Here is a 23,146-nt window from a genome sequence, read left to right on the forward strand (position 1 = left end):
GAATTTACCTGTGGCTATTCTGAAACTCTTCTTATACAGTCTCTTGTACTATCTCACCTATGCCATGTGGCATCTTTTTGGGGGCCATCTTTTAGTCATGATCTGCAGTCCAGATTGGAGAGGATGGTTAATCATGCTGTTAGGGTTGTTTATGGACTGAGGAAGTTTGACCATGTTAGTCCTCTGCGGAGGAGCCTTGGGTGGCTAATCACTGATCCGATACCATTGTTTGCTTATGATATACTGCCATTATCATAGTGACACGGAAAATACTATAACATTGAGTCCATCGATTCAATTTGGCAGACAATGCCTTCTGTGCATGTACACTCTCCAGTGCCTAACTGGGATAACAATCACACTGTGACACCAGAACCGCTCCTCAGTCATTTTGTTGTTCCATGTCCATTTTAATAGTTTTTGTAATGATTGTATTTTTGTGTATGCCGATGTATTGTCTTGTTTATAACTGTAGCTAACTGTAGTTCCCGGTTTTTTTGCTTTTTTTGTGTAGCTAGCTATTGTGGAAGAATGGCTTTAGCCGATTGTGTGGAGTTAAAAATACTTATCTATCGTCAAGATTTCATTGGGGGACTAGTTGCAGCAGGGCGGACCATCTGCAGCAACTTTACAAGGTCCGGCCGGACTTGTCTTGAAGCACCGTATTTGGTCCGGCCAGACCACATGCGGCGGGGGACCACCTGCAGCGTGACATCGCACGTGCGTGTTGACATGGTTTCGTGACTTCCAAGAACTGGTGAAGGCGAGTGTACGGCGGTTACGACCTTGATTGTAGTGGGCAGTACTTAAACTTCCCATTGCAAGGACATTGCCTGACTTTTTTGAGGACTCTTCCAGGACTTCCTTTTAAGGTATGGTCTTTTAAAGCTTTAGTTTATTAATTCATGCTGACTAGGATTAAGTCCTAGACATATTTACTATTTAATAGTAGCTATTACTGTACTATATTGTTACACGTGTGCATCTTATGTACTCTAAGTAACTGATAATCAAACTACAGTAGAAAACCTACACCTTGCACAAACTATTTTGGATCCCTGGTAACATTACATTACCCAGCTCAGTTGTAAAATAATTGCAATGTTTCAAAATACATGGTTCATAGGAAAAGAGTTCTGCTAGATACATAGTGTATACATATATGTAATGTGATATATACATGGTATTTCCAAAAATATAGGCATAGACAATTGAAAGCTAATATACAGTAGCTAGATTCTGTACGTATTTGTCTAGCTACATGCTAATAACTTTGATAGAATTTTGACATGTGCGTGTGTGACACATATTAGGTGCAGTTAGCTAGTTAGTCATATTTCTGTCTAGGTAATTATAATTGTTTACAGCGTAACTGAAATAAATTTTGTTTATTGTTCATCTCATCATCTAACAAATTTTATCTTCTGCCATATTCACCTTCTTATACTAGTAAAGCAATTGCTTTAAGTAGATGTGGTTTATGAATAACAGTGAACTACAAGTATGTAAAATGGGTTGAAGTTAGTGTACCAAATCCCTTGGCAATGCCATTTACATCATCATTTCATTTTAGAATCTTCCAACCCTAATAGCTATCTTATTTAGTCCTTTCTTAGGTTTTATACGTACTGTATATACTGTATGTACTTTATTTTATTACCATAATGAATGGAAAAGCTTTTATATGCATATAGTCTGTAAAGCCTTTATACTTTCTATCACTATTCAATATGTGTATACACATGTGACATGCTATTAGATAAAATTATTTTAATTTTTAATTTTTGAAAAAATGAATTGCATATGGCTCATCTTGAAAAGTGCTTTGTCTACGATTGTTGACTACCAAACTGTCAATGGCTGCAGAATCCCCTCACAGTGGCACAGAATGACCATTCATTTGAAAGGGAGAGTATACCAAGCCACACAAATGCTAATTTCACATATGTTTATTTATGAAGTAATAACTTGTTGCGTCTTTAATTACATCATGCCACTAAAAATGGTAAACAAGATAATTGTACACAAAATGGTAATGGTATGAATTTATGTATAAGGTATTTCCCCTACAGTTCACATCGTTATTTGGTAGCAAAGCTCTATAAAGTTTCACCAAGAGTTAATAATAAGAGAGGAGAGTGTCTAACGCTGTATAGTCCTGTAATACATGATTGCGCAGGAGTTAAATGGCTTTTTTTCCGCATAACGTACAGACTGGCTAGTATATTTTCGCGTTTAACCACAAAGGCTATCCCAGACACAAGGGCGTGCGTTAAACTCGATGTTCAAGTTCACCACAAAGAGCATCACTCCGTTGCGTAAAGAAGTGTAGCTGTTAACCTCGAGGATAACTCTGGGGGAGAACGTCTGAGAACCAATAAACACGAATCAAAGGCGGAGTATCGCTTCGAATTTTCACTGCGTCGCCACGTTGCCCTACCTTTGAGCATTCTTGAATTGAAGGAGCACTGTTCCCTGTACATACAGCTCAGTCTGGTTCAGTCTTCGAATATTCTCAAGGATTCATCATGGTGCGGCTAAACTAATTGCGATAAGGAAATGAACAAATACTAGAACCCTATACGTTACATGGAAAGGAAGCCGTTTAACTTCTGCGCAATCATCTATTACAGGCCTATACAGCGTTAGACACTGTGTGAATCTGATCACCAACAGCCACATCAGCCAGGCTCTAGCAGCTGGCACAAACTTGTAATGTTGTCATGGTTGTAACACTGACAAGAACTTGTAGTAAACAAGCCTATTCAGTTATAGTGCGGCTGTTCTTGTGGCTTTCCAAACACTCCATGCTGTTGCATTACCTTCAAGCATTTAGGCCATTTTGCTTGGCTTAAATAACCTGCCAATACATGTAATTCCACAATAAAATGATTCCAAGTTATTGTAGCAGGCTGTAAATTATTGTTCACTGCCTACCACAATTGCTCAGTAATTACACAAGACTGTGTCAAATGCAACAAAGGACCCGTGCATTTTGCACCATTGAAGCTAAAGCAGTAAGTATTTGTATGGATGCGCAAGAATTTTAGCCTGTCTACAAGACCTTGTGTGAATATTTCTCCAGTCTGTGGTGTAATCAGCATATTGGCTGTACACAAATTAAGCCAAAGTTTGACCATAGGTTAACAAACAGTGTTACATGGCTAGTTAAAGTAAAAGTTTCCACATAAAAGAAAGTCTAGACACTACGTTTTCTTATAGTAGCGTGACTTCAAAACACTGTATATGTAATTGATCATTCGTCTTGTTCCCAGTGGCCGAAGAAGGCAGCACACTCATACTGCTCCTTATTGTACAGTGAATTGTTGATAGTCTCTTGTGACAATAATAGGACTTTGTTCCACCAAAAGTATGTATTACAGTCATGGGCAACTCTCCTGATAACAAACTTGCATAGCAAGTACACATTACTCATTGCTGCCTGTTTATACCACACACCACCAGATTTTAACTCTTTGTTGTCCTATTACAAGAGTTTCTTGAAGCTGTTATGATCACGTAATTAAATGCTGATTTCACAACCATGCCAACATCTGTAAACTGTAGAAAATGTTCGGTTATGAAGGTCGCCAACTATAAAAAATGTGTGGTGCTGGTCAACTTTAAGTTACAGTACTTACACTAACTGACAGTACTTACACTAACTGTGATACATATGTTCACAGGTGCTTACTGGTAAAAGGAAAATGGGTGGTAGCAATAAGTAGATGGTATCTTCTACATGCATGCAAAGCTAACTACAGTACAGTGTATGTAATGCAACATTCCCTATATATCCACTTTTATAAAATTGACAAGACAATCTATACAAATCATGGGGACAAGTTGTCTTAAGAATAATAAAGAACTAGAACTGTATTGAAAAATTCGCTAGCAAGTAATGGTTTGTATACTAAATAAAAATCCCTAGTACAATGGCTCTCCTTACATGTTCTCCTATGATCAGCATAGGCAAAGACCAAGTGCTAGACTGATTATTGCTTTTTTTAAGGCCAGGCAGGCAAAGTAGATTGTCAGTTTCTCAGCTGTCAGTTTCTCAGCAGTCATTTCCTCAATTTTTTTATGTCAGAGGGTAGTCATTATTTATTATGAAGGAAGCCACCTGAATCACACTGCAAAAGCAGGTTATCTGTCACTACAAGGATTATCAAAAGCTTTCTTAAAGCTTAATGCTTACACTTTACCACCTTTCTTGAGCAGGAAGAAATGTTTTCTGGGCTGAAAATGATGGCTAGTTGGGAAACGCCAGCGCACGTGATCAATTATAGCAGTAATGAATTAGAGGTGGCAGACTGGAAAGTGATGCGTGCGGCTGATGAGAAACAACAGATCAACTTTGCCTGGCCTAATTGTACTGTTATGGCCAGGCTTAATTATCACATGATGAATGTAGAAGTGATGCTCTGTAATCTACAGAGTTGCTATACTGTCTATTCAAGACTGTAATACCTGATATGTTTGTTTTCTGGCTATAATATTAAGTATGTTATTATTGATGAAATATTATTTGCCTAATACTAGCTGGTGCAGACATTGGTCCAATAAGTCCTATGTAGCTACATTACTGTACATGAAATTTAGTCTAGCTGAGTTGTATTGTTTATACTCTGTGTTACAGAACATTCACAGCCCAACCCTATACTTATTATTATAAATTTACACTCTGTGTTCACTGGTGGGAGTCATTGTTTAAACTATACAGGATACTGTATGTGTGAAATATGTGTGGTGTTCAAACATTTGCAAGGTTTCTGTATACTCACATGTATTCAAAACTATGACCACATGTACACCTTAGAGTGTTAGTTAATAATATACATGTCAACTGTGTCATACAAGCAATAACTGAGAAAAGCTGCTGTAACAGAAATTGTAATTTATAAGAAAGGAGGAACTGTATCATACTATGATAAACCATGTGACACTCTTGTATTGTGTATACACAATATTACATTTTGTATGGGAGGATGAAAGTGTTGAAATAATGTCCTTACAGTGTAATATGGGCAGATACGTACTACAGTACAGTTATGGATGAAAATTATACCATTCAGACAGCACCTATAATCACATGTGTAAATTGCTAATATAGCTAGACCAGATGTTCTGAGGCTAGAAATACTGTAAATTGTACAGCCACTTTACTGGTTGCCTGATAGCCAACAGTTCGAGGACTCACCCTCTGAAGATGAATACTTTAAACATCCCCTATGAAGTGTGTGTATGAAGAAAATGCTGTACTCAGGGTTGTCTCAAAACCACTTATAAATTCAGCTTCACCTCCATCATGTTGTACTAGTCTCTTGACATGCCCCCTTGTGTGCTATGTTTTCCTGAGGTGTGAATAAAATAATCTGATGCACCTCTTTAATATTAATAGCCACATTTTCTACTAATAATGTAGCCTATAGTTTGTTCTCGCTTGAAGGCATTTTGTTTGTTTGTAGTCATTTTCTAGTTGGTTATACTTACCTCTAATTAGTACAGCTTTACCATCATTATACAAGGGCATAATTTTCAAATTAATTTTTGGATCATCCCAGAGACAGGGATTTATTGATATAAAAACATGGGTTCTACATGATGTAGACAAGTGTAAGCAGCCAATCTATTTATATAACTACAAGTACACGAAAAAATTGGAATTTTCAACTAGAGTAGGGACCATAGCACATCGATAAAAGTACTGAAACAAGTTGCAGTAGTCCATGATATTAAATCACAGTAAAACAATAAGAAGTTTATATCCCTACTGTGCACTTCCGTTATGGTATCTTGAGCACAGTAGGGATATAACACTTCTTATTGTTTTACTGTGATTTAATATCATGGACTACTGCAACTTGTTTCAGTACTTTTTATTGATGTGCTATGGTCCCTACTCTAGTTGAAAATTCCATTTTTTTTGTGTGTACTTGTTTGTAAACTTTTTTTGTAAATAATTTTATTATGACTGGAGAACCCACGCATACCGCATCTGAAATGACGCTGCTCGCCCCAACTTTATCAATTATTGTCTGAAAAGTGAAGTATCCATTACGCTTGGTTGTCAGCTATGTTCAACCCGTTACACAGCATTTCGAATCAAGAACTTTTCTGGAAGCACCTCTACAATCTACGAATACCAAAAGAAATGGTGCCGCACCCCAATTTTATTAATTATCGTCTGAAAAGTGAAGTATCCATTACGCTTCGCTGTCAGCTATGTTCAACCCGTTACACAGCAATACGAATCAAGAAGTGTTTGAAAAGCACCTCTGCAATCAAAATAGCCACTATGAAAAATACGGACAATTTCCGTTTAGAAGGGAAGCACGTGCTCGCGCCAAATCGACACCTTTCCTTATCAGCAAAGATGAATGAGGCACAAAGGAGGACACTGGTAAGTCCATGAAGAATGCATTATACGTACTGTGGTATACCAAAAGGCACCTGTTGGGCTGAAGCGATGTTGAACAGTGAAAAAATCAAGCCCATAGCCTTAGCCGTTATTGAGTTACGCTTGTCTGAAGGCATCAGTCAGTTTCTTATTTACTTACTTACTTACTTACTCAGTCAGTAGAAAATTCCGTCTAATAAATTTTTTTTTAAATTCTGTAGCAACTTGTTGAAAGCGTTTCGGGTCGATCTGAAGGCTTGTTTGGGCTTAGTTTTACCTCACTAATACTGCCTCATAGTCACCAGAGAAGATTGAGGCTGGTTTTGGGGTGATGTTATTTCGTGGGCCACGCCTACTCCTTTGTGGTCCCTACTATACAGTTTAAATTGCTTTCATACACTGCTAACTCTGCTTGCCAAGAAAGTTTCCCATCCTTAGCTTTTAGGGTGAGTATTCTCGGGCTTTGAGAATATTTAGGGATGACTGGAACACTGCAAACAGATCACAATTATACATGTGTAGCACATTGTTTAATGTTTTATACACATACCTACTCTATAGTAATATTTCAATGGTTATGATATTATGGATATCAAATGTTTTGGATGTTGCACTACAAATGTATATGGTAAGTGTCAGTTTTATTTTCAATTTGATACTGTAAACAACAAGATATTTCTGACAAGCGTAACTCACTTTACAGTAACTATCAAATAGTATAACAGATATACCCATTCTGAATTTCATGATTTGATGATAAATAAGATAGAATAACACTTGGTACAAATGTATGTGACAAGATATTGCTGGAAAAGATTTTAAGAAAATAGTTTTAAAACTCTTTTGAGAGTAAGCATTGGAGTTATTATATTGTTACTGACCATACAGTACTATCTAGTAGGGACCACAAAGGTGTAGGTATGGCCCAAGAAAAACTTCACCCAAAAACCAGCCTCACTTTTCCCTGACGATGAAGCAGTGTTGGTTAGGTAAAACTAAGCCCAAACAAGCCTTCAGATTGACTCAAAACGCTTTCAACAAGTTGCTATGAATTTTTTTAAAATTTATTAAACAGAATTTTCTACTGACTGACAGACTGATTCCTTTAGACAAGTGTAACGCGATGACGGCTAAGGCTATGGGCTTGATTTTTTCGCTGTTCAATATTGCTTCAGCTGGACACGTGCCTTTTGGCATACTGCAGTACGTACAATGCATTCTTCATGGACTTACCAGTGTCCTCCTTTGTGTTCCATTCATCTTTCCTAACAGTGAAAGGTGTTGATTTGGTGGTAGCACATAATTGTTTCCCTTCATAATGGAAATTGTCCGTATTTTTCATAGTGGCTACTTCCGGTTCTTTCCGAACATTTCTTGATTCGTAATGCTGTGTAACTGGTTGAACATAGCTGACAATGAAGCATGATGGATACTCCTCTTTTCAGATGATAATTGGTTGCTGGGGTACGCGGCACTGTTTCTTTTTATGCGGTATGCTTGGGTTCACCAGTCATATTTTATTTAAAAAGTTAACAAGCAAGTACACAAAAAATTGGAATTTTCCACTAGAGTAGGGACCATAGCACATCGATAAAAATTACTGAAACAAGTTGGAGTAGTGCACAATATTAAATCACAGTAAAACAATAAGAAGTGTTATATCCCTACTGTGCATTTCCATTATGGTATCTTGAGCACAGTAGGGATATAACACTTCTTATTGTTTTACTGGGATTTTGACTATTCCAGCTTGTTTCAGTACTTTTTATCAATGTGTTATGGTCCCTACTCTAGTGGAAAATTCCAAATTTTGTTGCATACTTAGACAATAATAAGAGCAGTATACTCTGATGTTGTTTGTTTTTCTAGGTGAAGTGGTTAAGCCAAACATAATCTTCATCTTGTTGCATGTAAACTTGTTTGTGCAATACTGGTTTGTGTAGGATACTGAATAGTTACACCTAGTACATGTAGGAGGTTGCATGTATATAGCATGTCTTGTTGTCAACTGTAATGTTATTATTTGTACTGTTAAATTTCATTTCAGTCACAATTATTATGATTGTAATCATTTATTTTTCCAACGCATAAAACCCAACTTCATTGCTTTGATGGGATGTTAATGGGATGTTGTTTAAAATACAACAATTTACTGATCATTATAAACATGTACATGTGTATATTTCGGAAGCTGAATTCTTTAAGTCAAGTGCACTGAGGTGAGCAATGAGTGTAGAAGCAAAGCATAGATTTGTTGTAATGCCCACTAGGTGAGAACAAATCATCATGGACATTATAGTTACAGCAACAGTATTGAAGTAATTATTGATTGTATCCATAGAAACATCAATGTCAGCTCTTTTAACATTAATACTGAATGATTGACTAATTAACTAATTGATGCTTTCAAACAAGCATACTCATTAACACCTATTGCTATATATTACAATAATGAGGTTCGTTATTTTATGTTGCTTGGACCCAGTAGGCTTGAGCCAATTACTGTATGCTTTGAAACAGCCTATTGTAGTTTTGAGTAGTGCTTAAAAATCAAGCCTACTATACTCAAAATTGCACCATCAAATGTCAGTTTATGCTTGAGAATTGGTTATTTGTGTTTCAGCATTTCCTGATTGCTGTATTAGAGTAAGTAACTGCTCTATTAGAGTATCTTTTTATTGTGAAGTTTAAATAATAGCAATAACATTTCACATTTTCTTGATATGAAATACAGTAGTAATGTATAGTGTGTTCATATTTTGTTGTGTTTTAGCATGCACATTGCATAAAATCATCCTATTATGCTTGCTGTAAATTATACTGGCATAGTTGGTGTAAGCCTAAGGCCAAGCACATGTCAAGCATCGTGGACTTACCTTTATCCTTCTTTGTATCCCATTGTTCCACTTTTAATGCAAAGGTAGTCTGTCTATGGCTTTGTACACTGTATATTGGCTTTCACATTAACCCAAGGAATTAACCAGGAATTATAATTTTTGTTCTATGTCTCCCTATCCAGTTCAAGATTGATTGCAGACATGCTTCCCATATTGTTTGCCATATAGTATGGAAGTACTGCATATTAGGGATCATGGAGGTTTGGGTTTTTCTGACCAAAAATATCACCCAAAAGCCAGCTTCACAATACCATCTTGGTGCCTTGGCAGTGTTGATTAGGCTCATTCAGCACAATCTTAAATACTTCCAATAGGTAGCTACAATTTTTTAAAAAGTTTATTCAATGGAATTTGCTACTGACTGCCTGCCTGCCAGATGCCTTTAGACAAGTGTAACTCGATAATGGCGGGCTTGATTTTCTCACTGTTCAACATCACTTCATCCGTAGATGTGCCTTTTGCCATACTGCAGTACGTACAATGCATGCTTCATGGACTTACCTTTGTCCTCCTTTGTGTCCCATTTATTTCTGCTGACAGTCCAAGGTGTCAATTTGTGGTAGCGCGATGGATGGCTTCCTATTTGTAAATGGGAATTGTCTGTATTTTCCGTGGTGACTGAATTGATTGCAGAGGCGTTCTTCATTTGTAGCACCATAGATAGTATATACTGCCGTACCATGGTACAGTAGTATATACTAGTGATGTGCAATATACCGAAAAATTACCGACATTTCAATATTTTTTCAATACCGATACCATCTCAATATTTTTATAACTGATATCAATATTTATTGTACAGTTAATATTTTTCAATATATTGAATAATATTTTGATAATTAACAACGTTTGGTGTGTGATAGTGTACTCACAACAGAAATGAAACTCAGTTTTGTACAGTTTAGCCATTTTACAAGGCATCTACCAGTTTTCAAGGCTTGTTATTAGCTTCACCACAAATTCTATTTAAAGCATAACTGTAAATATTTGACTGCTAATGCAATTAATCAAAAGGAAAAAAATACTGAAAAAGTATCGAAATTTCAATATTTTATGAAATATCATACCAATACCGTACCGAAACCAAAATCCTAATATCGCACATCACTAGTATATACTATCTAATCCAAAACAGCCAAGCTGTAAAAAAAGTGTGCGGCCCTCAGAAAGGCTGTGGTGAAAAAAGATGTGAAATCCAAGGTGGCGGCCAAGAAATGGCTGTGATGGTAGGTTAGTGGTAAAAATTTTAATAATGACAATTCAGGTGAATTTTTGTGCCGCTTCACAAAAATTCACCTGAATTGTCGTTATTAAAATTTTTACCACTAACCTACCATCACAGCCATTTCTTGGCCGCCACCTTGGATTTCACATCTTTTTTCACCACAGCCTTTCTGAGGGCCGCACACTTTTTTTACAGCTTGGCTGTTTTGGATTAGATTTCATTTCTTTTTGTATTTGTATACCCCAAAGCCGGCCTATGGCCAGCTTTGGGACTTTTTTAACCTATGTTTTTTTCTTTACTACAGGAAGAAGAAAAGATGAAGTAGATGTACTTTAAATATTTTATCAGTAAATGTACAAATTATATATACTGTATAATACATATGTGACCGGATTTGCGAAAAGGGGTCCAATTTGCCAACTTTGACAATTGATAACTTCAGATTGGAAAGAGCTATTGCCTTGATATTTGGGCAGTGGTGAGCACCACTATAGCTGAATACATGGTGAAATGTTCAGGTTAATATGTTACTTGAACACTGAGTTATGGTCTCCAACATTTACGGAATTGGATGTGTGTGGAAGACCCCTTTTCGCAAATCCGGTCACATATATTGATTACAGAAATCTCCATGGTGGTTTCTTTGTAACTGAACACTCTACAAGGTGACTTCTTCTAATTGCTCTCTCTACAGGGTGAATTGTTTGTAGCTGAACGATCTACAAGGTAACTTCTTCTAGCTGATCTCTCTACAGGGTGATGTGTTTGTAGCTGAATTTTGTATAGGTGATTTGTTTGCAGCTGAGCTCTTTACAGAATGGTTTCTTTGTAGCTGAACTCTCTAAAAGGTAACTTCTTCTAACTGATCTTTCTACAGGGCAATTTGTTTCTGGCAGAATTTTCTACAGGGTGATTTCTTTGCAGCTGAACTCTCTACATGGTGGTTTCTTTGTAGCTGAACTATGTACAAGGTAATTTCTTCTAGCTGATCTCTCTACAGGGAGATTTGTTTGTAGCTGAACTATCTACAAGGTAACTTCTTATAGCTGATCTCTACAGGGTGATTTGTTCGTAGTTGAATTCTGTACAGGTGATTTGTTTGCAGCTGAGCTCTTTACAAAATGGTTTCTTTGTAGCTGAACTTTCTCCAAGGTAACTTCTTCTAACTGATCTTTCTACAGGGTGATTTGTTTGTAGCTGAACTATCTACAAGGTAATTTCTTCTAGCTGATCTCTCTACAGGGCGATTTGTTTGTAGCTGAATTCTGTACAAGTGATTTGTTTGCAGCTGAGCTCTTTACAGAATAGTTTCTTTGTAGCTGAACTCTCTACAGGGTAATTTGTTTGTAGCTGAAATCCCTACAAGGTAACTTCTTCTAGCTGATCTCTCTACAGGGTGATTTGTTTGTAGCTGAACTCTCTACAGGTGATTTGTTTGTAGCTGAACTCTACAAGGCGATACTTCTAGGTGATCTCTCTACAGGATTCCTTGTTTCTAACTGAACTCTCAACAGGGTGATCTGTTCATAGCTGAACTCTCTACAGGTGATTTGTTTGTAGCTGAACTCTCTACATGGTGGTTTCGTTGTAGCTGAACTCTCTACAAGGTAACTTCTTCTAGCTGATCTTTTTCACTGCATATTTGTTTGTAGCTGAGTTCTCTACAGGGTGATTTGTTTGCAGCTGAACTCTCTACATGGGAGTTTCATTGTAGCTGAACTCTCTACAATGTGACTTCTTCTAGCTGAACTCTCTACAGGGTGACTTGTTTCTAGCTGAACTCTCTACAGGTGATTTGTTTGCAGCTGAACTCTCTACATGGTGGTTTCTTTGTAGCTGAACTCTCTACAAGGTAACTTCTTCTAGCCGATCTTTCCACAAGGTGATTGAGTTTTTTGCAGCTGAACCCTTTACATGGTGGTTGCTCTGTAGCTGAACTCTCTAAAAGGTGACTTCTTCTAGCTGAACTCTCTACAGGATGATTTGTTTGCAGCTGGATTCTCTACGTGGTAGTTTCTTTGTAGCTGAACTCTCTACAATGTGACTTCTTCTAGCTGAACTCTCTACAGGGTGACTTGTTTTTAGCTGATCTCTCTACAGGGTGACTTGTTTTTAGCTGATCTCTCTACAGGGTGACTTGTTTCTAGCTGAACTCTCTACAGGTGATTTGTTTGCAGCTGAACTCTCTACATGGTGGTTTCTTTGTAGCTGAACTCTCTACAAGGTAACTTCTTCTAGCTGATCTTTCTACAGGGTGATTTGTTTGTAGCTGAATTCTCTACAGGGTGATTTATTTGCAGCTTAACTCTCTACAAGGTGACTTCTTCTAGCTGAACTCTCTACAGAGTGATTGATTTTTTTTGCAGCTGAACTCTCTACATGGTGGTTTCTTTGTAACTTAACTCTCTACAGGGTGATTTGTTTGTAGCTGAACTCTCTACAGGGTGATCTGTTCATAGCTGAACTCCCTATAAGGTAACTTCTTCTAGCTAATCTTTCTACAGGGCGATTTGTTTGTAGCTGAGTTCTCTACAGGGTGATTTGTTTGCAGCTGAACTCTACATGGTAGCTTCTTTGTAGCTCTACAATGTTACTTCTTCTAGCTGAACTCTCTACAAGGTGACTTGTTTCTAGCTGATCTCTCTACAGGGTGACTTGTTTCTAGCTGAACTCTCTACAGGTGATTTGTTTGCAGCTGAACTCTCTACATGATTGTTTCTTTATAGCTGAACTCTCTACAAGGTAATTTCTTCTAGCTGATCTCTCTACAGGCCGATTTGTTTGTAGCTGAACTCTCTACATGATGGTTTCTTTGTAGCTGAACTCTCTACAAGGTGATTTCTTCTATAGCTGATCTTTCTACAGGGTGATTTGTTTGTAGTTAAACTCTCTACACAATAGATTCTTTGTAGCTGAACTCTCTACAAGGTGATTTCTTCTATAGCTGATCTTTCTACAGGGTGATTTGTTTGTACCTGAACTATCTACATGATGGTTTCTTTGTAGCTGAACTCTCTACAAGGTAACTTCTTCTAGCTGATCTCTCTACAGGACAATTTGTTTGTACCTGAACTCTCACATGATTGTTTCTTTGAAGCTGAACTCTCTACGAGGTGATTTCTTCTAGCTGATCTTTCTACAGGGTGATTTGTTTGTAGCAGAACTCTCTACAAGGAAACTTCTTCTAGCTGATCTCTCTACAGGGAGATTTGTTCGTAGCTGAACTCTCTATACATGATTTGTTTGCGGCTGAATTCTCTACATGATGGTTTCTTTGTAGCTGAACTCTCTACAAGGTAACTTCTTCTAGCTGATCTCTTTACAGGGTGAATTGTTTGTAGCAGAACGATCTACAAGGTAACTTCTTCTTACTTATCTCTCTACAGGGTGATTTGTTTGTAGCTGAACTTTTTACAAGGAAACCTCTTTTAACTGAGCTCTGTACAGGGTGAATTGTTTGTAGCTGAACTATCTACAAGGTAACTTCTTCTAGCTGATCTCTCTACAGGGTGATTTGTTTGTAGCTGAATTCTGTATAGGTGATTTGTTTGCAGCTGAGCTCTTTACAGAATGGTTTCTTTGTAGCTGAACTCTCTACAAGGTAACTTCTTCTAGCTGATGTATCTACAGGGTCACTAGTTTGTAGCTGAATTCTCTACATGGTGGTTTCTTTGTAACTGAAGTATCTACAAGGTGACATCTTCTAGCTGATCTTTCAACAGGGTGATTTGTTTGTATCTGAACTCTCTACAAGAAATCTTCTTCTAACTGATGTTTTAACAGGGTGAATTGTTTGTAGCTGAACTCTCTACAGGGTGATTTGTTTGTAGCTGATCTCTATACAGGTTACTTATTTCTAACTGATCTCTTGAATTCTGTTCAGGGTGACTGCTCTATTAGGATGACTGCTCTATTAGAGTATCTCGATCTCGCACTTGCTACACCAAGTTGGATTTCGTGTTATAACTCCGTGGCTTTAAGTCTGATTCTTCTACACCATTGAAGAGCCTTTCTAAGATGATAACTCCATCTGTACAGCGATTTTGAAAGCATTACCCCAAGCGGTTTACCTGGTAGGCGTGGCAAGCATAATAATAATAATAATAATAAAATAAAAATATTAAAAATTAGCTAATCTCGATTGCGTAATTGTTACACACTGTTGATTTTTTCGCTGTATCTTCCTGGTTTTTAGCTCGATTTCTTTCAAACCACAAAAGGTTTGAGGTTCAATAGTTAACCTATTCACCCACCGATTTTCAGCTTCTTCCCATACGCGGTTTACCCTGTAGGCGTGACAACATATTGGTGTTATTTTTCGTGCATAATCGCTCATAACTCTTTGTCTGTTTATGGTATTCCAGCCAAACTTGGTACCGAGATGCGCCTTTATACCCCCCTTCTGTGTGCCAAATTTCAAGGCAATCGGATAACGCGTTCGAGTTTTATAGCAGTTTTTGTAAGTGTGCGACAAGAAAAAGAAAAATAAGAAGAAGAAGAAGAAGAAAAAAAAAACGAAGAAACTCAGCCAATTTTTGAAGTCGCATATCTCGGGAACGCGCGAAGCGATTTCGCTCAAATTTGGAATGTAGAGTGCTGCAGTTGGGGGGCATGTCCACAGCAAAAATCGTCTTGTTTCATCAAGGAAGCACAGAGCTACGGAGGTGCGAAAATTGCGTTTTCTTTCTTCCTGTCAATATACTCACGGGTGTTACGCGCCGGCTTCTTGGGCCGCACGACACACTACCGTGTGTCTTGATCTATGGTAGCAGGGCTATGTAATGGGTTGAAAATAGGTGAAAGCAAAGTGTAATGACCACTTAACTTTCAAGTGAATAATTGATAGTTGGGGCGTACGAATGATCCATATATTTTGTGGTAGCTCAATTGCAGAGGCACTTCTTATGCTGATCTAGAAAATGCAATATTTTTTACACTATTTTATACATTCCTATTGTATGCAATGATTCCACTAGAGTCACACTTGTCAATGCTGTAGAATCTGTTGCATGTGGCTTTGTTTCTAGATACATGCTGTATAAGCAAATACTAATGTTTTGTTACAATCGCAAAGTACTAAAACAATGTTTCATTGAACACTTCACTAATCAAGACACATGGTAGTGTGTCGTGCGGCCAAGAAAGCCAGCGACCACACCGTGAGTATATTTACAGGAAGAAAGAAAACAGCTTTTTCATGCGTGCATAGCTCCATGGCCCTTCTTCAAAGCACACCATTTTTGCAATATAGCTGTCCCCCAGGTAGGGTACACCACACAGCAAATTTGATCAAATTCGCATCAGCCATTTGTGAGATATGGGCGTTCAAAATTTCGTTTTAATTTCTTCGTTTTTTTCTTCTTATGCCGTATGGGGGGGGGCTTCAATTTCTTTTCGCACACTTTGCAAAAATTGCTATAAAATGCAAATGTGTAACTTGATTACCTCGACCTTTGGCTCAAATGAAGAGCACGTAACGGTGGATTCATGTACCAAGTTTGCTGTGAATCTGAGTAATCTGCAAGGGGTTATGAGCATTTATTCATGTAAAAAAAGATCAAACTTCTGTCACGGCTACAGAGTAAACCAAGTATAGAAATAACTTGAAAATTGGTGTGTACATTGGCTGATCATCGTAGCAGTGCCTTTTGATAGTTAGAATAGCAATAGAGTTACAGCGACAAAGTTATAAAGCAAAAACTAAGCAAGTGTAAAATCGCGGGATTGAGATACTCTAATAGAGCAGTCACCACGGGGTAAAAAAGGTGTACAAAAAATGTTGGAAAAAAAGCTAACCAGAGTTCGAACCAGGGACCTCCATACCTAACACCTACATCCTTAACCACTGAACCACTGCTACCTTGGCTGATCACCTCACTTAATTTCTGCTTTATAAATGAAATTTCTAGTTGAAATCTGCTTATCATCAAAAGTTTTGTAATCTCATAGATCTACCAATAGAAGTACTAGATTGTTCTAGAACATTCTATATATGTTCTATTAGAAGTCCTCAAAAAATTGTGCACTCTATTAGAATATTACAATAATATTATCAAATATTGAATTAAATCATGCAATAAAATACATTTATAAGTCTGTCTTCAATAATCATCATTGTATCTACATAGATAAGAAGAAATGTAAGTAAAGACAAACCTCAAAGTCAGCCATAGGGTGGTTTTGAAGCCTTATAAATTACAAAAAGGAGTGAAATCCACACAAAAACAGCCAAGCTATAAAAAAATGGTGCGGCCTTAAAATGCCTGGGTGAAAAAGTTGTGAAATCAAAGGTGGCGGCCAAGAAATGGCTGCAATTATGTTAATGCTAAAAAAAATTAATAATGGCTATGTGCATTGTTAAAATTTATTAGCATTGACATCATTGCAGCCATTTCTTGGCCGCCACCTTTGATTTCACAACTTTTTCACCCAGGCATTTTAAGGCTGCACCATTTTTTTTACAGCTTGGCTGTTTTTGCGTGGATATATGTATTGCTAAACTTTCTATACAAATGAATATGTATTGTGCGTAACCAAATACATGATAGGTCTCAAAGAGCCATAACTGAATAACTCAGAGCAGCTTTACAAGTAAAGTTTTTATGATCTGTGGTTCCACAAGACTAAATTTCAGACTTTGAGGTAGCCTACTTGTGCTTGTAAGTTATGAAAATGCTAAATGCATTTAAACCTTACCAGTGTTACTTTGATTTGTGGGACGCAAAAAGTATCAGATTAAATAGCGCCCCCAGGACCCTGAAATCTTGAAGGACTATGGTACATAGAAATAAAATTATTTAGGGAAGTGTGAGACTGTGTGGCTGGCCAGAGCAGGCTCCGTAAAGAAGTAATCTTATGATGACAGTTGGTGTTGTTTACCATGAATTAATGAAAGTTTTGAGAAGTAATGATGTTGGAACCTCAATAATGTTACTTGTATCAACAATAATAGAGTGACATTTTAGTTATTGCAGCGATTGCAATACTTCGTACTGTTTGTACTTTGTTCTGTAGTTTTCTATGTTTTTTCATGTGCAACCACAAACATGATGTCCTATTAGCCTTGTAAGGCTTTGCATAATTCTGATGTTTGGCTAGCCTAAGAAAGAGTGTGCACGTAGCTACATTAAGTTATAACATTGTTGCACTACTTTTGGCACTTTTCCATGTATTACCCTGGTATGTGGGTCAGACTAGAGAGCATTTTTATCAGGTGGCTGAATATATACAATGGTGATAAGTGTAATAAAACATCTGGGTGCACAACGATGTAAACATGGTTTTGCATTACAGTAAGTTGTCTGAAGATGTGTTTAGCAAAATTGATGGAGTAACTATTGACTGGTTTTGTGCCAGCTGCCCTGAGCTGGTTATGAGTTACATCAACAAGTCTTCTGGTAGTTTAGAAAATGTGATATTGAATCTACCATTCACAAGGCACTGAGATAGTGCCAAGGGTCAATTCATTCAAGCTAATTTCAGCTAATTTTAATATTTCCCACGCATCATGATCGTAATCAGTAATCCCAAAACATTAGTAGCAATAAGTGCATGCAATCTCATTATTTTAAAAACAATCTCACGAGGCTGATGCACACAATTAGTTTTACATACATCGGATCAGTATAATTAGTATCAGCTGCTTAAGGTACAGATAAATTGGATATTGGTACAGCTATACAATCTTCGCATTGAGTAGTCAAATATTTCTTAGTATGTAATTACAGATGACTTATATACACTCAATTAAATTTAAATTTATTATTAACAAAAAATTCCCCCATAAAGTATGTCAGTAATCAAAATTAATTGATCAAGTGTGTTTACTGGTTGTGCTTACAAGATCACTAGAGTCATATGGAGCTTGTTCAGCAGTTGTGGTTATACATACAGCAAATAGGGAAAAGTGATAACCCCTACTGGGTACATGTGTGTACACTAGAGCAAACAATATATGGATGGTTGAGCAACAAATGATATGGCATGTTGGGGTAAATTTGTTTATCACCATGCTATGTAGGTAGCTTAAAGTATTTGGTTGTTTACTAGAAATATGTCTCTTACTGCATCCACTTATGGATTCATGTTCATACTGTTACAAAGTTTAATTGAGTTGAATTTTTGTCTGAACACCTAATTGCTTCCATTACTTCCTTCCTTGTAATACTTGATATTTTAATCTCCTGTAAACTTTGGAACTGACATTCCTACCATATCCAATTGAGCTCACAGTTTGGTGGTAAATTTTAAATGTGACTTTGAGATAAATGGTTTTAAAGAATTCAAGTCAGCATAACTTGCCAAGGATGACTAATACACGTATGAACTTTACACAAAATGTACATCCATCTATTAATACCAAGGGTCAAAATTAGTAGTACGATAGTGTAGCTATCCACTGGTGGTGTTAGTTTGATTTTGCCTGATGTGTGATTTGGATTGGTTTTGTAAAATCTGGTCACATTTGGTTTTGGCCTTGCAGAAAATGTATGAACTACTCTAATAGAACAGTCATTCACTGATTATTTCTTGGCAGTTAACAGTGTCATTTACACAACTTTGTCTCCTCAAGTACAAATCATTTATAACAAAAAACTGATGCTCATAATCAATTACATTACATCCATTAAATGGGTGATTAAATAATGATCACCTATAACCCATATTTTATTATCACCATCAATAGTAAATTCATAGCTGAAGTTAAAATTAATTTATCTACATAGTTAACATTTCTCAAGTTCCATCGTTATATTCATGGGACACAATGAATCTACTTACCATATACACAAGCTTATGACAGGATTTTCTGTTGTACTACAGGCAAACACAATTGATCAGACAATTGCTAATACAATTTGATCTGACATTTGGAAAATTCAGTAAATTTCAGTAATGTGCGAAATTTCGGTATCAATGTGTGCAATTACTGCATTGAACTATAAAGTTATGCTTCAGTGTGCACAGTTATATCATGGTGGTTCAAGATGTTATTGTGAATATGCTCCATACCAAGTGAATCACACAGAGCTGTCTAACTTCATGCCCTTGCACACAAATTGAATCACTCTAATAGAACAATCTTGAATGTACACTGCTCACTCCACCATTTATCATGCTTAACTACAATTTCTCAAGAAATATAGTCTGCCCTCTATATAAAATATATTCTCAGTGTCACCTCTCATTATAGGTAATCTTAAACAAGTACATCTAACTTACTAAAGGTTGTACAAAGTATTAGTTTGACAATTTATGTGGTGTATATTACATGGCAGTTAACATGACTGTAAATATTAATAACATTTAAAAGTAATTATCACTCTAAAGAAATTAAATTATTCATTGTAGTATGTATATACTTGATGAATTTAGTAAGATCTGTTAAGTCACTATATAGTGTTACAAGTTCTAACTAACAGCATGTAAAATAGACTGATGACTACTATTGTTAGTATTATCCAATGCAGTGTATTTTGAATATGGAATGGGATCTATGAATTAAACTTATGGTTTATTTTTATTATTATTCCAGTCTTAATGGCACTGTCATTTGCCCCACATCTAAGACTTGCAGCACAAAATTTAAAATGTAGATGTTATTCCTCCATTAGCAAATGTCTGCTATACCATTTCACCCTTGCTCCACTCAAACGTAAACATGCTGCATATTCTATAACAAAACAATGAGAGCCACGCTCTAACATAGCATGCTGTTTAGAATAGCATATTTATGTACCAGCATGAACAGAAATACAAGCAGCCAATGAAGTGCCCTCGCTTTACAATGCAGCTTCCTATCCACAGGTAACAAAAGGAAGTTATAGTGTTCCCTGGTGCTGCTTCTCAACAACGTTCACCAGAACTCCCTCTGGATCACAGCTTATGTAGAGAGAGAGGTCAGCGTCTCTGATAAGTACATCGATCAACACCTCAGGCTGCATTTGCCAGGTGCTGTACTCCATAAATAGCTAAGTCAAGCCTCAGACCTTGGTTCTCATTAATATGTTGGCTTCACATGCTTTGACAATTGGTTCCTTTAATGTGTCACAAACAGTCCTTTATCGTATGGTACTGTATAATAGGGATCATAGAGATTAGGGTTTTCCTGCTGAAAAATGTCATCCAAAAACTAGCATTATCAAACCCGAAAATGCCTCAGGGTAACTCCAAACTATTCCAACAACATTTCATGAAATTTACAGAAAGATTATTTAACTGAATTTTCTACTGACTAGCTAACGGCTATCATGACAATTGTCCATGTAATATTTGTAGTGACTGGAGTGATTGCAGAGGTGCTTCTCATGCTGTTTGTAATGCTCTATAATGGGTAGAACGTAGCTGAAAGCAAAGCAGAATGGACCTTCGCTTTTCAGTAATTGATAGTCAGGGTGCATGTTCAACCGTGCAACTAATTTATTATGTGCCTGGTGTATTTGTTGTAGTTTGCACTGGTTTACTGGTAATGAATTATTTTATTTAGGAACAGATCTAGATGACTTAGGACCACAGCGGTGGGGATCTAGTTTATCTACCAATACATTTTAATGCAGAGAGCAACCAGTACAAGTTTGAATCTTGTTCCCATTGTCACATTGTAGCATCACTGCAACAGCCAAAAACTGAGAATCCTCTTGAGTACTGCCCACCCTATTACTCAATATTTTTTTAGAAACATAAATGTCCCTACAGGTTTTCAAGGTAGAGAATACTAGCACTCCATAATGCAGCAACATGATTAACTGCTTTAAAGGCATTTCAGGCATCCTCAACTTAAATGTAATAAATAATAACAGCTGTATATTTGCCATATAAGATGAGATTAATCTTTAGTTCTTATATGAAAGGTGCAAACAGTTTCATATTGTATTAGAGACTTTTCATGATTTACAGGTACTGAAGTGTTTACAAGCTCACTTTTTCCTATTCGTTAGATCAGTCAGTTTATTACAGTATATAAAATGGCTACTGAGTATATACAGTCTCATCATCTGAATTCAACTTAACACACATGTCACAAACCTCTGAGAGCCAGCAGAACTGTTTTGATATACAGGGGGTATATAATATATAATGCAGTTTGTACTGTTTCCAACCTCTGGTCAAACTGCATGTCTAGCATGTATGTAGCTAGTTGACCACGAAGCCATTTTTAAAGCCAATATACAAATATAATCTGATTTATGATAATAAATGCGTGCATCTGTCTACATGTATGTGTAGTGTAGTATAGTGAGTGAGTGCATGGGTGGGTGAGTTACAGCTTTTTGCAATTGAATTCGTCGGTTTTGCAGCTGAATTAGTCGGTTTTGCATTACAATTCGTCATAAACAAAACGGCTCCAAGAAACCAACCCGTTCATTAAGAGATGAGCTATTTACACCATGGAGAGTTACACTTGAGACACTAGAAGGTAATTGGAGCTGGTAGTACGCAAAGTTGATAGCTGTCTGACAAGTTAATTAACTTGCTCGTGAGTGACCACACCCATCGCGAATGGCGCAGTGGAGTTTGGAATGTTGCTGGATAGGCTGTAGAGGAAGAATTATTGCCTTATAAAGAGTTGTTTACTACTGTTGTACTTGAACAAGTTCTTGTAGCAGCTGCTACATCATGTTTTCGTGTTTGCTCCAACTGCCATTCTTGTTACGGACGAATTTGGCTGCAAAACCGACGAATTCAATTGCAAAGTCGCCGAATTCAATTGCAAAAACCTGTATTATCCTTATCTTTACCAAAACGATTGATATAATAGTACTGCAGTAGAAAATTGGTGTACATGTTTCCTTGTACAACATCAGTAGCTATATGATTATTTAATTACCTCAGCAGACAAATTCAGCTAGTTATCACTAGGTCAAACAAATGATCTGTCCTTGTCAAAACGGCTCTGCACACTTACTATATGAAATTTATATGTTGAAAATTGGTCTGCTATACTTGCAGAATGCTGTTACCTACTACTAAAAAGTTTCAGTGATGAGTGATATGAAATAATTATAATATCTTGACATAGACTTACCCTTATAGTATTATTTTATTTATAGATGATGATTCTGGTAATTGAGTAATCAGTCATGGGATTATAAACATTTTATTACTATACTTTACACATGTAGGGCACTATAAAATCCCCACTACTTGAAAAAAGCAATGCAAACAAATTAATATAACCAGGCCAGTCAGCCAATGCAAAGTTCTAGTCAATGGTTGGTAAAGTACTGTATTAAGAGACATCTAATTTGATTTGTTGGCCATTTTTATACTTTTGATAAACAGGTTACTGGTTGTTTACTTCCACATAAGAAGTGCTAAACAATAAACAGCTGAGTGGTGACACATGTTATTACATGCACAATGTAACTTATTCAATATAAAGCTTATATCATTACCTTGTTTTACCCACATAACCTGTCCTATCTATTTAGATGTGCTAGACCATAATACAATAAACAACTGATGGTTAGACACATTTCTTATCTGATTTAAATGTTTATAGTTAAGGCACTTAACCTAAGGCTTGTAAGAGTTTTATACCTGAGCTGTGGCTTCAACGAAACACCAACCTTTATACATTACGCTTGTATTCTGTGGATTCATACTCAGAATATTATGTAAATA

General features: G+C 36.7%; 1 protein-coding gene across 1 annotated transcript in view; it reads left to right on the top strand.

Moving 5' to 3' along the window:
• The first annotated feature begins 759 nt into the window (after window positions 1-759).
• The window catches only part of LOC136265055 (uncharacterized), a 170,653-nt gene continuing 148,266 nt past the window's right edge, over window positions 760-23,146 (top strand). Inside the window, exon 1 of the mRNA XM_066059845.1 lies at window positions 760-872. The gene's annotated coding sequence lies outside the window, so the exon portion shown is untranslated. The remainder of the gene's footprint in view (window positions 873-23,146) is intronic.

The sequence above is a fragment of the Dysidea avara genome, chromosome 1 (genome assembly GCF_963678975.1).
Source record: "Dysidea avara chromosome 1, odDysAvar1.4, whole genome shotgun sequence".
Taxonomy (NCBI): Eukaryota; Metazoa; Porifera; class Demospongiae; order Dictyoceratida; family Dysideidae; genus Dysidea; species Dysidea avara.